The sequence below is a fragment of the Cyrtonyx montezumae genome, unplaced genomic scaffold (genome assembly GCF_038088225.1).
Source record: "Cyrtonyx montezumae isolate F1298 unplaced genomic scaffold, pur_monq_1.0 scaffold_4, whole genome shotgun sequence".
Classification (NCBI taxonomy): Eukaryota; Metazoa; Chordata; class Aves; order Galliformes; family Odontophoridae; genus Cyrtonyx; species Cyrtonyx montezumae.
This window is the reverse complement of record NW_027072045.1, coordinates 17,642,733-17,659,026: the sequence shown is the minus strand read 5'-3', so window position 1 is coordinate 17,659,026 and position 16,294 is coordinate 17,642,733.

Below are 16,294 nucleotides of genomic sequence, written 5' to 3'. Positions count from 1 at the left end.
TTATATTCCTTTTAAGTGCATGCTACCTTCATGCATTTCTGGTGTGCTTCCAACTCTGATCACTTAAGGAGAAGAAAGAATATAGTGCTTGGTGTTCTTTAAGCAGAAAAATTGAATACTAGGTACTTTAAGATAGACTAGTGCAGTAATCTCATGATAGTGCCCAGAAATAATGAGGTATTTGGCTCTTTATTAGTCATAACACTATATGTTGTTCAGCAAGACTTTTATTAGTTGCAGTAAAAGTGAACTGTTCGGTTCCTGCAGTGTTCTTAGCATTTTCCATGACCTGGTTTGGAATACAGAGGGATCACAGTGCACAAACTGGGAAATGAAACTAAGGAAATATATTTTTGGAACGCCTCTAACTGCAATCCACCTGCTTAATGGATATTCAGCTAGGAGAGAGTAGAAGTAAAAGCTTCAAGAATGTCAGCTTCTTAGCACTAAACATTCTGCTCTACAGCTCTTCCCCTATTGCAGTGTATTATTCGCTAAAGAAGCTGCTAACATTCCAAGGTATGCATACTCATGATTTAATTTAAATGAAATTACTTCAAGCTTAATTTTTTTTTGTCCATCACAGTAGATCCCTATTATTTCTAGATAAGCCTGCATTGTCATGGAATCATAGAATGGCCTGGGTTTAAAAGGACCTCAAAGACTGTCCAGCTTCAACCCCCCTGCTGTGGGCAGGGTCACCAGCCACTATACCAGGCTGCCCAGGGCCACGTACAGCACTGCCTTGAATGCCTCTGGGGATGGGGCATCCACAGCTTCTCTGGGCAGCCTGTTCCAGTGCAACACCACCCTCTGAGTAATATTTGTCTTTCCCAGTAAGGTTACTAGCATCGCTGGGAGCAGGTGTTGTTTTTTTTTTCCTCTTAATGCTGAAACTGCAATAAATATGCAAGAAGACAGCAGACTAACTCTAAAGTTAAGCAATTTCATAAGCTTCTTGTACACAAAAAGATAGAAACTCACAAGTTCACATTTCAGTTTAAGTTGTACTCAATCAGCACTGCTTCTGCACAAGCCAATGCACGTGAACATCACTTGAGAATCCTTTGCTTCACCTATCAGTACCACCACGCAAACTATTTTAAACAGATACAGTACTTTGAATGAATTTTCAAGAAAGTGTGTTATACCTCACAAAATGCAATTCAGTAAAATAAAAGTCTATGGCTAAGGTTGGAAGAAGTTTAGAACGAGGCCAATCGTTTAAAACTGAAGTCTCTTGGAAAGACAATTGGTTAATTTTTAGAGTACCGAGTACAAAAATGGGTTTCTGACTCTTCACACATCAGGAAGCCCAGCTATAAAGATTTCTCCTTTTACTGTTTTTTGCAGAGGAGGACCAAGGCATTATAGGTAGCATCATTTCACCTCTTAAGAGATTTATAAGTGAGAAATTCAGAAACCAATGACTGGCAGCAGAGGCAGGTGGGGGGTAGCAGAATCCATTTTCAGAGGAAGGATTGTATTCTGGGGAGTAAGAGGTTTGGTAAAGACTTGAGGTGACAATAAAATAACAAAGATACTGACCTTTTTAAGCAAGCACAATTAAGGAAAGACTGCGTGTGATCATAAGTTCACTGCACAAGGAAGCTACATGAAGTTCAACTTTACCTAGCACTGTCCAGGTACAAACAAGATACTATAGATAAATGTAGAGCAGTGGTGTTAACTCAGTCATACCACTGTGCTAATTGCCTCCATGAAATCAGGAGTAAGACGCACATATCCTGATTAACTAACAAGTATATCATGCTCTCACTTCACATTTGAAAATTACACACATTTTGAAATAAAAGGAAGACAGCTGACAAAAAAAAAGATAGGTACATTTCAAATACTGGTGCTGAAACTTTCAGAGAAAAGCTTTAGGCAAGGAGTTCAAGCAGTATGGCAGGGACTATAATTTCTATCAATTCGGATAGATTTTTCTCTTACCAGTTAGACTCCATTCCAGTTCAACGACTCCAGCTGCCTCTCAAAGTGCCAACACTGCCACCAGTCAACTGAGTCAGGTGCCACATTCAGCCACCATCATGCTGAAAGCGTTAACTCCTCACACACTACCATAATTCCTAACTGGTGCACCACTGATTGCATTAAAATAAGCAGCTGAACGGGATGAGAGGCTACTTTTCAAAACGTGAAACTTCTGCACAGATGAAGTCTGAGATTTTATGAAAACAGAAGCAGATCTGCTGCTTAAAACCATGGGGCTAAGATTCAATTTATACTGAGTAAAAAATTGCCACAAATTTATTTAGTATATCATTATGAACAAATGTTAATGCTGAACTACGCCAATTCCTAAAGACTTTAAATAGAGGGAAGGAAATGCCAAAGCAACAAAGCACTCAAAGCCAGCACTAGGGAATTCACATTAAGTCTTAGAAACTTTGTTCATTTCTTTCTCCCTTCCACCAAATCTTTAAGAGGTAACTCATCAAAACATCTGCTGCTCTCTTAGTTCTACATCACATGTATGGCTAAGAAAAACTTAGTGTCAGGTGCCTGTTTTTAACTTAGCAAGTCATCAACAATCATACACTTTTACAGACGATGACTTGCAGTATTTTGTTCTTAAGTAAAATTCAGGTGCAGGTATGCTGAGTTCTAAGATAATTCCATGCTCTGAGGGAAAAGTATTTACTGCTCAATTTCCCTTTCTATAATTCAGGGGAGGAAGTAGATCCAGAGAACAGTATCTTCAAACCATACATTCAAACTCACAGACAAGAAGTACAGGAGCAACAGGGAGGTGTGGAGAGCCGAAACAGGGGAAAAGGAAGAGCAATGCATTGCATCCTGCCAAAGGGCTGCCCCAGCAGTAAGGTAAATTGAACTAATCTGCCACACAGAGGCTCAGAAATTGCTGAGCTATTGGAACTTGCTGGCTGTGTCCCCTGTTCCAGAGGACTGTGCAGAGCGATGCTATGCTGCCCATATCAAGTCCATGCCTGCCAGAAATTTCCCATATGTCAGAGTAATTACATTATGCAGGGTAGCTATTTAGATATTCCACTGAGAAAACAGGAATACTTCTCATTACACCAGCAGTACGTGAATTGACTGATGAGCAGGTACCATGCTTTTTGCTGTTGTTTCTATGTATCTCTTTGTGGAAGTATTATTCTCTCCAGACACACTTAAGCATTCTGACCCCATGGGACTCATGCTACATTTATGGTGATTTAATTATCAGTGACAATCTAGCATCCTAGAAATAAAGAATTCAAGAGGCAAAATGTAAGTCAAGGGAAGAATTCATGCAGATGTTCAAACATAATTGCTTTTGTAAGTTTGTAAACAGAACTAGAAAATATCAGTTGAATTGTATACGATCTCTACTGTTGTCAAAGAGAAAGGTCATTAAGAAGACATCAGTCCATTGAAAGCAATACATTCTGATTCCTGCATCTCATCTGAGATGCAACCACTTAAATTAAGGAGCAAAAATTGACATTTGATTATACATGATGGAAAATACACTGATAACAGCAGAGTGGCAAAGACTTCCGCTACAGCAAACGAAGGACAAGCACAAACACGACAGCCATAGGCACAGAAATAAAGGAAAAGAGCTGCTTACCTTCAGAAGGCCTCAGGTAGACAAGGACCTCTAAGGAAGATACCCTTGTCTTGACTGCCAAACCTTAAATGAGGTCTGGGAAGGGGTGGATCCTGGCTCCAGTCCTTCTGGTCACTCACACACATTGAATACACCTGAGCTCCCCTGGCTTGGCCCTGCCTTCCCACCAGGTGCTCAATCACTGCTTCAAGCCATGACTTAACATTTCCATTACACTCTGTAAACAAGTGTGACTTCAGGAAAAAGTCTAGAGTCTTTTCTTTGTTTCTCACTTATTCCGCATATCACTCAGGGACACTTGCAGCTGTTCGTCCCCAGTGCCATCTTGTAAATATCACCACTCAGAAAATACAACTTTGTCAACCAAACTTCAAGTATTGAGGTGCTACTTCCCACTCATTTTGGAGCCTGCAATGCCATCATCAACATGGGTAAATAAAAAGTCTGAATACTACCTGTACTCACGAGAACTATCTCTACAGCAAACTGTGCAGAGAAGCATCGTGCCCAGCAGGCAAACTCACGGCTCATCCCTGCCTACCAGTGGTTGCCATTGAATGTAATGCTCGCCCCCTTGGGCTTCTTATCAGTTAAATTATCAGTTCACTTGTAAGCTGGAAAGCACAACGTGGCACAGAACTTCTTTCTCCGCTGTCCTTGTAAAAGCTACAAGAGTGGTCCACGTTTCAGGCTCTGCTCAGCTGGTACAGTCAGCAGTAGTTAATTACTGTTTCTAAAATGCAGAACTCTGCGTTCCTGCAGCTACAAGTTACATCACTCTTTGGCTGCGCCATGACGGCTCACATGGGTTTGCACAGGTCAGGGAGTGACGAGGAGCAAGAGACACGAGGCATGGTTGCCATCACCCCACTGTCCCGAGCTCAGTCCGCTTTCTCTCCCTCTCCACACGGGGCGCAGCCGCAGCTCCCAACGCCGCTCAAGAGCTTACTGGAGCTCCTTACCTCTGGGAACCTCCCACTTCAGCCTTCCCACCCGAACAGCAGCTAGCACGAAGCCCGAGCCGCGTACACCCGAAATAACAATAACCATAAAACGCCTCAACATAGCGAGCAGCGCCCGGTTCTCCCCAGTCCCCGCACCTCTCCGCTCGGGTCGGGCCGGCATGAGGGCGGCGGCCGTGAGGCGGCACGCGCGCGCCCCGCCAAACCTTCCGGAAGCCGCCGCCGCCGCCGCCTCATCGCAGCCCCGCGCGCCCGGGATTCCAAAGCGCAGCTCCGATGCTGAGGGAGCGCAGGGCGGCTTGAGCTGTTGATCCTCTCCTCACCGCCTCTGCTGCTTCTAGAGCACTCAGTGAGTGTGCTGCTGCTCTCTCACGCTAGGACTTGCATCTGTGGTTTATTCAGGACAATTAACGGCACTGGTAAATCAGACACCTTCACTGGTTTTGGTTTGGCGTTTAATCAGCGACAAAAGCTATTTACTGCCACATAAACTCTGCAGCAGACGTTATCCTTTAATTAATCCCTGCAGCTGACCAAGGCTGATGACGCAGCCTGTTTCTCACACCGAGCAGTTATGCTTAGGAGCGTTTACTGCTGTTTTCTCTTTCATTTTGTCTGTAGGCAGTTGTCAGCTGGCCCAGCCAGGCAGGGAGCAGTGGCTGAGCAGCGTGGCACGGCATTATCCACAGCTCAGAAATGGGAGATGAGTGAAAGTTAAACCCTAACCTGGCTGCGGTGAAAATGGGAAGGGCTGTGGTGGCTGCAGCACTGACCCTGCTACCGACTCATTAAAAGATTGGAGGCAGCTGCTGATGAGAGCATTTGAAGCTGTGGGCACAGATCTAGAACAGTAGATCTCCCCTGTGAAGGGTTCTGCCGAATGTGTGTTGTTGCTGAGACTTATACGTTGCACTTAGAGAAGTGCAGTGCAGCTGAGAAGCACCAAGCTCTCCCTCTGACTAGAACAATTCAATGCCTTACAGTACCCACTAGAATATTTTGTAACACGGATAGTTTTCTTACAGTGCTGACACAGACTTCTGCTCTTTCCCCATAGCCCAACCCGTTCCACCATCAGAATCCGACATCAATTTTAAAACATAGCAAAAAAGAAGCAAAATGAGTTCTCAAAAATTTCTCTGGCAATTTGAGGACTAGAAACATAGCTGGAAACGGAGGTACAGTGTGTAACAATGAAAATGTTAATGGAGAGCATTGTGGAGGAGATGGGTTGAGGAAGAAACAATCTCCTAAATATTTGGGAGTTGGCAGAGATGAGTTCTACCTCATTGCTTCTCATGGATGACTGATAAAAAATCTTGTGGAATTACTTGTTTGGAAATGTGATATCAAAAAAGTCACTTTTGTATACCTACCCAGCTTCAAAAAGCTGTTGGAGTCAGTCAGTTCTCTGTGGACCTAGAGCAAATGTTTCATCAGTTGTGGATTCTATTTTAGGAGGCATCTACCAGCATGGGGCACAGACTTTGTAGCTAAGGTAGTATAAATGTGTTAGAACACACAGAGTACAGGAAGGGAGTTGCTTCTAAATCTTGTTGCAACAAACTTCCAGTTCAGAAAAAAAGTTTCAAAAGTAAATTCTGAAAAACAAAGCAACAAAAGAACCTTATTGAGTTTGGGAAATGGGAAAACAAAAAGAGACAAGCAGAAAAAGATGATGTCTCTCGTTCCTTTGCTTCTAATTTTTTCTCATCCTTTGAGAAAACCTTGACCTTGCACTAATGGAAGCTCCCAGCTGCTAGGGAACTTACATCTCCCGTGGCAGGTTTTAATTGTGGTGAGACTAAAGAGCAGTTCCACTGCAGTGCCTCTTTCTCTGAGTTGGTAAGTGGTAGCACAGTAAGGACTCAAATTATAACATGTTGTGTTTTCAGAGATGTGTTGAAAATGCCAACCCAATAATTACATTTTCTAAAGTAGTCCATGTGTGCTGTGTTACTGCTGGAGGCATTCCACATTTACTAAACGATGGGTTCCTGCAGTCTGACTTTCTGACATAATTAGGAAAAAAGTGAACTAGGTGGATTCTGTTAAAATAAAACTGTGGAAGCTAGACAGGCCAAAACTTTGCCTCCCAAGAGGAGAAGCAGTCAGGTGATACAGCGATACAGTTTTCAGCTTTTTGTAATGAGAGTTAATGAGGAGAGTAGGAAAATGAATACAGGGCATGGGAAAAGCGGGTCTCTGCAGGGATGAGTCCTGCAATCATTCAGTTTCCTTGGTCCCAGGAACAAGCATACAGGTAGCTTTACTCAAAACAGTAGTGCCCTGCTGTGTGTCATCCGCAGCTTGTTAGAAGAAAAAGAATAATAAAAAACTTGAAGTGAGATTTCAGAATTCATTGGGAGTTAAGGCAGATAACCAGGTTACTCAGTTCTAATTCAGGATGCTGCTTGGTCCCTCACCAAGTGCAATGTTTTCTAGACACTTAGTTGTAATGTTCTTGTATGCCTCTTAACTTTTCCTTTCTGAGCAGTTTGGTACTTTCTCTCACCTGAGCTAAAGCTGGATTCATAAAAAAGCACTACTGTTATCATATGAACTGTAATATAAAATAATGCATATAATAACATATACAGCAATTACCTACCTACAGTTACTTTAAAAATCTCTTGATTTTTCTAATGGATAGAGAAACAATACAAACAGAAGGGCTATTGTTATCCCCAAATTACATCACTTGATTATATCACACTTCTTTTCATTCTAAATGGAGAATATCCCTATTATTTCATGAGCATGACGGCATCCTGCCTATAGTGTCAAAGAAATGATAATGCACACTTACGGACATTTAGCCTACTGGAGAGCAGCCTTATTAGCTCTTTTTTTAGAATAGAGCCAATTAAGAAAAGTAAATGCAGGTCTCTAAGTTGCATCCTTTATAGTTTAATTCATCGACTGCACTACTGAGAAAAGTTTGTTGTCATTTTTCAGATGGAGTGGTTGGATCAGAGCAACTTGAAGAACAGGAGCAATCCATCAGTGACCTCGTCGTATTGACCCTAGGGGAGATAAAAGGAAGCACGGAGCTACTTGAGCAGTCTTCTGCGTCGCTGGACCCACACCAGCCCCACTGCAAAACCTCGTGTGAGCTGCGAACTAAAGGTAAAGTCTCTTTCGAGTACTACCAGCAGGGGGGATTGTCTCCAGCAGCTCCAGTAGCAGCAGCGCGATGAAGGAGCGGACAAAGGGGATACTGTTATTCATGCTTTGTTTGGTACAAACAATGCATTTTAATCTGCCTGCCAGAAATCAAGCCCGATTGAGTCATAACTGTTGTGAGCTTGGCTGCCTGAATTGTTCCTCATGTCTGAGCTAGCCTTTTCTTCCTGTTCCTGCCAATCTGATTTGCAATCCAAAGGGATCTGTAGTGTTAACATAAGTACATTGAATAGGTTTTGACTAATTCAGTCTCGGCTGAAAATGAGTGTGTATGTAATGGGATATTTCTGAGAAGAACCCTCTTGTATTGTGCACTTCTGAGTACAAGGTTTGTTTGAATGCTTCCATAGTCTTTATTGAACATCATAGCCATGTCTTTGAAGCACTGATCTAATAAAATCTAATGCTGAGGATAGGGAGCCAGTTAAATGTGAAACAAACACAATCTCTGTAGCCAACCCAGTCCCTCCAACAAAGATCAGGCTTTCAACCTCAGTTCTTTAAACAGTGGGAAAGAACTAATATCTAAAAAGTCCTTGTAGTTGTCAAGTGTCAAAATTAATAGACACCAATAAATGTTTTCTATAGTGGAAACAGAGGAAGGAAACAATCATGTTGATTTAGCTTTTTTAAAAACAAACACTGATCCTGTATGATCTAAGACATACCGCTTTTATTTTCAGTCCTTTCATAGCTCTTCTGTGATATGTTTGTGTCATGGTTTTGTGGTTTTTGTTGTGTTGTTGATATTCCACATCATGACATCATGTGGTGTGTTGGGAGTTGAAGAGCTAATGCTCTTGGGCTAGTGGACAAAAATCTTTAGTACACAAAATCTGTGTGTTCTTGCAAAATTCACTTTTCTTTCTTCCAAAACATATCAGTGTAACTGAAACTCTTCTGGTTAATTGTGGGTGCAGCTTCTGCCTTGGTGATATGAAGTGAAAGTGTGCAATGGAGGTCTACAAGAGCACATGCTGTCTGGATTTTGGTACTGTTCAGGCAGATATTGTTTACTGTCCTGATCTGCTTTGATAGGACTGGCAATTTTTGGGTCTGCACAGAGGTAGTTTTAGGTGCCTGACTAGTTCAGTCACTCAGAGTTCAGGCAGCTTGAAGGTTATGCAGCAGCTGAGTAAGAATTTTCAGGAACAGTTTTGGATGTTAACTTTTAATTGTCCTTTTTTATTTTTTTTTCTATTTGGCCCTCAAGTGAAGTGTGATTAAGATGGTACTAAAAGTGTTCCACACCAACAGTTTTGCCTTCAAAGGCATTTGCAGCTGTGACCTCAGAAACTATCTCTGTTTCTCCTATTTCTCCTCTATTGACAGGAGGGGGAAATCATGTTCTTTCTGATCATAAATAGGATCGTGCCAGAAAAAAGTGTGCATGAAGTCTCTCTGCCTGCAGACTGTCTGCCTGATCTGCCAGCCCTGAATTTTCACCTACCCATTTGATTTGAAATGAGGCAGACAGGATTTTTCTCTGAAATAAGCAGCTGTATCAATGACTCTCTCCTCTAAGGGCCACAAATAGAAATGAAGGGCTAGTTCTCTGTGCCTCAGTGCTCAGCCCTGAATCATGTGGCAGGCACTTCAAGTGAGTAATACATGAGATATTCTTGGATGGGTGTCACTACATCAGCCAGGGGCAAATGAAAGGTTCAGCTGATAACAAACCAGAAGAATTCCCTTTAGTCTGAGTTAGATTTGGAGTCTGCTTGTATCATGGAAGTGTGTTCTGGAAGCATAGTCAGAGTTGTCCAGAAAATCTGGCCAGTTCCCTTTTTCTGCAAGTCATATTTGGCTTTGATGTGCTGCAGGTACACCTATGTAGTTCAGTGTTATTCATACCCTTTATGTCAAAGGCTTATTTTATGTCTGAATGGTCTTGATCTTTGTTCACCAGCAGAAATGTGGGTACATACTAGGTTGGTGATTGTTTGACCTAACTATGCCAGAGTAAGCCACTGATCCCAGTTTGGCAACGACTTCAGTGTGTGTATAATTTTAAGCACATAAGTAATTCCAGTCAGGCAGGCTTGTGTTTAAGTGTGTTGCTGACTGGGGGATTTCTAGCTCCTATAGCTGTTCAGGTCTTGGCTCCCAGAAGTCTTCCTCCAAATTTAACAGCATTTCTGCTTTAGACTCTTGTGGTAGAAAGGTGGAAGCCTGCTTTGCTGTGTCATCACAGGCAGAAGATCTGCTTCAGCTACCATCCTGTGAGGATCTATCACTTACTGCATAGATAATTTGATGGGGATAAACACACTAGAGGTAACTTTGAGAGGCTAAGCAGTACGTTTTGCTCAAGCTGAAACACAGGTCAATGTAGATAGTTGGCAGAAATTTTACAGAAGCTTTTCTAAAATTGAGTGCTTTTTTCCACAAAGTTCAGAAGCTGATGGAGCCCAAACTGGGCAATGCAGAGATGTGTTAGAAATGTAAGGGTCCTTTCTGACCCAAACCTTTCTATGATTCTAAATGGAATTGCATTGTACTGCACACTAACCTAGATGAGTGAGGGAGTTCCTCCCTTCCTTGGGGCAGTGATGCATCAGATCATTTATTTTTAATCGCTTGTGCTAGGAAATGTCTGCAGGCCATCTTCCACCCTGTCCTCGACTGTGGAAGAATCAGCCTTACTAGGGAGAAATCAATGCATTGTGGTGCAGGCCTTCCTCTGTATTTTAACGGTATCTGTCCCTTGAAGAACAGATTGTCCAGCCTGGCCCAGGTCACAATGAGAGAAAGGCAAAGCTAACAGTACGCTTGCTTTTCCTAGGAGGCTGTGCTTTCACTGTTTACCAAACAAAGGTGCATTACACAAACTTATTTACAACTTCATTAAATATATATTTCATTGCTTCTTGTTTTCAAAACGTGCTTTGTCTGTACCGTTGAGGTTTTGGGACATGAGCCCCCTTTCACAGCAGTCTTGTTTGGCTCTAGGTTTCTGAACAACAGACCCTGTGTACTGCTGGAAAGAAAGAAATTACATAAAGCTCTTATTTATCTTCTGGAACTTCTAATTTACTCCAGCATGATCCTTTTATGGGTCAAGTTGTTTCACAATTGACAAAACAGAATTTCTTCTGCATCCTGCTTAAGCATTTTAGACTGGTAAGTCTCTGAAGTGAGACGTGGAATTACAAGGGTCATTGGTTGATTGGTAGAGGCAACTCCAAGCACGTAAAGAATTGTGTGGGCCTTTCAGTTGTCTGTAACTGCACAAGGCAACTTCAAATCAGTGGTGACCTGCCTAGATAAGCTCCTTAGAGCCTCTGACACCATCCTGCTGCTACATGCTAGCCTGCTTTGTCACTTTTTCCTAGCTCTAGGCCATATTTTCAGCACTTCCTCAGGAAGCAGGAAAAGCCTCACATAGTTGGGGAACATTGACAGCTGCAGTAGGTCTTCTCTGTTAGAAAATCCACAGCTGCTCCCAGATGCAGTCCATGTATCTCTTGCAAAGCAGCAAGAAGCGGGGTGCAGTTTATGGCAAGTTTTCACGGCTTCTGTAGGATAAATGGGAGCGTGTAGCTCTGTGGGTTGCACCAGGCAATACAGCCTGATACTGCCCCCTTCTTTCCTCCAAGCTGTGCAGTCCTGCAGTTAAGTCTTCTGTTCACTCTTTAGAGTTAGATCAGGGTGATCTGAAGGGAGGTGTGAAAGGGTCTGTGGCATGGCTGGGACTCTGCTCATGGGGAGAGGTCAAACTGACAGGTGACACCAGTTGCCTTCTGATACCTCAGAAAGGAGATCATGTTCTTCAGATCCAGAAAGAAGTAGTGTCTTCGCTGATTGCCTTGTCCCATTGCCAGGGTGAAGCTATAACTAGTGAATGGTTTAGTAATAGGAGTTGCAGAAGGGCCCCAGGAGTCCAAGCAGGTGGTGCAGCTGGCAATGACAGGCTCAGTCTGAGAGAACAGTATGTGTGCTGGAGATAGCCAGGGAGAACTCCTTTTAGCAGGAGCTGGTAGGCTCGCTGTCACATGGGCAATGTCTCAGCAGTGCAGCCTGAGCTCTGGGACGAACTTTTTCCGAACTTGCAGATTGAAGCTGACTGTACAGCGCACTGACTGCCTTTCCTGGGTGTCAGATGTGTTTGTTTGACAAATGTTAAGTGTTGTCCACAATGGGGACAGCACTTCTTACAGCTCTGTTTCCCTCCAAATGGGAGAACAAAACCCTCCAGAATTCCTAATCTGACAATGCATTTGAGATTGGCACAAAAATTAGGCAAAGCTTCAGTTTGAGTACTTGATATGAAATGCTCTCTTCTTGTTAATGCTATTTCTGTTACACCCTTCCTTCAGAGGGTGATTTAAGAGGACTCCATGATAGAAAGGCACTGCTGCTTGCTGACTCTGCTGTAGCTTCTGCAGCATTATGAATCCAGCTTAATTCCCCTGAGAAAAGAACTGACACGACCAATCCCCATGAACTCTTTACACTTGACAGGAACACAAGTGGAGAGGTTGATCCATAATAGTTAGAAATTGGTATTAAAAGCAGGCAGGCTTAGCCCAAACTGTTTTGCTCAGAGGCTGTCACTGCAGCTTATAATATACAACTTAATTACTAGAGAACATCATTTCTGCAAGTGAAAGCAGTTTCCAGAGCAGAAAAGCTGCTATAAATATAGTTCTAAATTCCACTCAAATAAGGTTAGGGGTTGAAATAGTATTTAAAAGAGCAAAGGAGAAAGCCATGTAGTGATGTCCTATTTTTGGTATCACTCCTCAGTAGTAAGGCCATTGTCACCCACCTGATCTCGTGTGCCATCCAGAAACAAGAAGTAAGGAACAAGACCGACATGGTTTACTTTAAAGTTCTCTTTATGACAGGAATCACTGTTCAACTTCAGCAATGGCATCTTTGGTTCAGGGTGTATGGAATTAGGTTTCTATAAACAGTCCTTCTATATATCCTGGAATACCGTGTTCACAAACAACTAAACTGCAGGAAACTGATCTCTGCCCTTACTCCTAACTCTTTAAACTGGATACAGGCTGCATAGTGTAGCACAGGCTCATTGGGTGGTTGTGAATGGTGTGTGGGATTTATTTGTTTTTTATTTTTGGTCGTTTTGGCTACTTGGTCTATATTAAAATTTTTGTCATGATAGTAACTGAAGTAGTATTACTGATGGAATGTTAGCACTGAATTTTCCTGGTCCTGTAAGGATTTTTCCAGACAGTATATTCCTGTCAGTGTTTAAAAGGCATTTGGATAATGCACTTAGTAAAATTCTTTAACTTTTGGTTAGTCCTGAAGTGGTCAGGCAATTGGACTTGATTTTTGTAGGTCCCTTTCAAGTGAACTATTTCAGTTCATCTGGCCGATAACTGGGAAAATGTGTCCCAGCACAGCAACTGTGGACTTCTACTTAGTTTTAATCAGAGAGAGGAAGTTTGTCATTTTTATATTGTACGTGCTGTGGGAATAGTGCTTTCATCACTCAGCTATAAATTAATGGTCATTCTCTGCCTCTGAACTGTTAACAGAAAAGTACTGTGACATTCCAGGTCTGGATTTGCTTTTTTTGTCCTTTTTTGGGCCGTGTGTGTGTTTTGCATTATCATTTATTTCATATTTTACCTCACAGTATGAGGTTTCTTCAGCACTTCGAGGCCTTACTATGTGGCAGATCTTTTTTCAGTGCATATTGGAGTGTTTTGTTTCTGCTCCGGTCAAGCTACTTAGGATCTTTAAATAAAAGAACGTAATACTAAAGTTCTAGCAGATAAACAAATCAGTGAGAAGTGGGAAAAAAAATGGTCGAGGTTACAAAGCTGAATCCATGGAATTATGGAGCACTGTGAAGTTGAATGTGACCATGGCTAACTGTGGGCACCAGGGCATAATGCGTGGCCCTGAGTTTTAGGCACCTGTACAATAAATGTGGTGTGGAGGTACTCAAACAAAGCAGCTCAAGCAGTAGAAGGAAGATGCTTTAGCACTGCGGTTACTTTTCAGTGTAAATTATCACAAAGTTTTGTACTCTTGACAGTAGTGTTGATGTGTGCTGCTTGAGACTGAGGACAGCCTCTTGCTTTCAGCTGTTTCATTGTATTCAAACCAAGGTTCTCTGGGGGGAGAGGGTGAAGGAGCAGGAACAAGTCAGTAATTGAAAGGTTCAGACACTTGTGGGACAGAGGACCTCTTGGTTCTGATTTCTGCCCTATTTCTGAGATACACAATATCTGTTATAATGGCTATCAAATACTTCTACTTATTTCTGCCAGACTGATTTTTTTCTAGATAAATGTTGATTAAAATGGAGAAAAAATGGAGTACTTAACCTTTTCCCATTCCTCCTCACCTCAGTTTGCTAATATGCACCTGCAGGTCATTAGGTGCAATTGAATAAATGAACCAGCAGATAGAAGGCAACGATGTAGGCATTTCCTATGCTAGAACGTGTTTAGATAGACTGTAACATAAAATAACGAGAAGTAATGTTTTATCTAAAGCTGGAGTGGGTGGGAACAGAGTGGAAGGCAGAACATTTTCTGATGGTGTCCCACAGAAGTCTGCAAGACGTGTATCTTTGAACTGGTGGTAACAATAGTCTGTCCTTTTATTTTTACGGCCTTGGATATAACATTTGGATTAGCAAGTGATTCTCACTGATGGGTTCAGTGCATTATAGGCTGTCATGCTGGTTACGTGTTGCCAAGCTCGTTGCATGTTGTCAGTTGGTGTGGTTTATTATTGCCAGATGAACCTTGTGAAACTTTGCTTGCCTTGGGCAGATGAAAAACTGTTGCTGTAAGTGGAGATATTTCATCTGAACGGGCATAATTTGTGTATGCGCCTGGTGCTTGCAGCTCTGCCATATTCAGAGCAGAATTGCATGCTATAAGGGTTCTGCAAATAGCCAGTGGCATTTTTTATGAAAAAAGTTAAATGCAGTTACTTGTTTAAAATCCATTCTCCTAGGAGACAGTGCAGCAGCTGTTAGCTTTTGTGTTTATTTAGATCATGAGGAAAGCATATGGCTCGTAAGAGATAAGCTCTACCTTTTCTGCAGCTCTGAGCTTTTGCCTTGAGTCGAAAAAGTTTTACTGATTTAGCTTAGGAGCGTACCTAAACAGGCTTAACACACAAGCTTCAGTAGTCAGACAGGTAGTTACTTCAGTTTAAGCCTAGCAAAATTAACACATGTAAGCAAGAAGCAGAAGGGGTCATGCAGCCTTTTGTACTTTTGAAGTACACTGATTTAAATTAGTGAATTCCTTTTTTAGTATGAGCATTGCATTGTCTGAGTCAAACACCATCAACTGAAGAAGGAAAATTGACAGTATGAGTGCCTTACAAATAGCACAGGGTGCCATATTAGAATGCAGTAGTGAGGTACTGGGAGTTAGAAGTTCCAGAGAGGCTGCTGTGCTTCTTCTCATAGTAATTCCCTATAGTAGAGAATGGGAGTAGAACTGAGTTCAATTTTGTCCAGCTAGATTGGGAGTACACGGCTTTCATAGGAACTCTACAGCTATAGGCTACAACAGCTTAATGCACATTAACTGGAAGCTATTTTCCTTCTGAAATTTAACTCTGAAGTAATGATTTTTCATACGCTTTACTACTAGAATTCCTATTACAGACCGTTGCCTTGTAAAAGCACTTCTGGAAAGCAGTCAGTAGGCTGTTCTCCTTAGAGCTGTAGTCATTCACTGCCTGTTTCAAAACAAGTCATGGCCTGAACGTTGCTCTCCAGCATCTGAGCTTTCTGCTTTCACGTATGTAAGCTACTGCGTGTGGTAACGTTGGGATGAAACAACGTAACTCCAAGTCACAAGGCTCTGCACACAGTAATTGGTTGGTGCACACACCCTCATCAGCTTTTCATATACTTTCCAAATAGGCATTTAATTTCTAGCACTGGAGTTCAGCCTGTAATCGCTAGTGCTGATAGTTGCAGTGGGGTTCGTGAGCTGTGTTTTTGTACAGACACAAGAAGGAAGCAGTGATACAGAACACCGACTGCAATGTGGTGTCTCCCCTTGCCCCAGCATAGCAGAAGTCACGGTTTCTTCATGGAAGCATTGTGTGTTGCTCTGAACAGCTATATTGCTGAGTGTTCACTGTCTCCTATTCTTAGCATAGGAACCATTAGTGACCAATATTGTGGTGCTTTTTTCTCTCTGTTTTTTTAAATTGATTGGTCCAGGTTTTAGCTTGCAGGCATTGTTAAACTGCCAATTAGAAAGCACAACAGAGGTTAGCTGGCAATTGTTAAATGCAGGAAGAATAACTGAAGGCACTTGATACTGTTTTTGGTGGGAAAAACTATGCTCTCGGAAATACTTCTGTCGTATATGCTGTTGTATTTACCTTCAACTTAGCATAATAACCTCAGCTTAATAAATTCTTACAGATAGTTTTTCTATTGCAGAAGAAAATGTAAGTGGACAGTGTACTCAAAGCAATTGGAAAAGATGGCTTGTGTGCATAGGAGTACAGTGCATACGTGCTTAGCCTTATCTATACTAGGTAAAGTTGTATGATAGAGGATTTAGTGTTTGGCTTT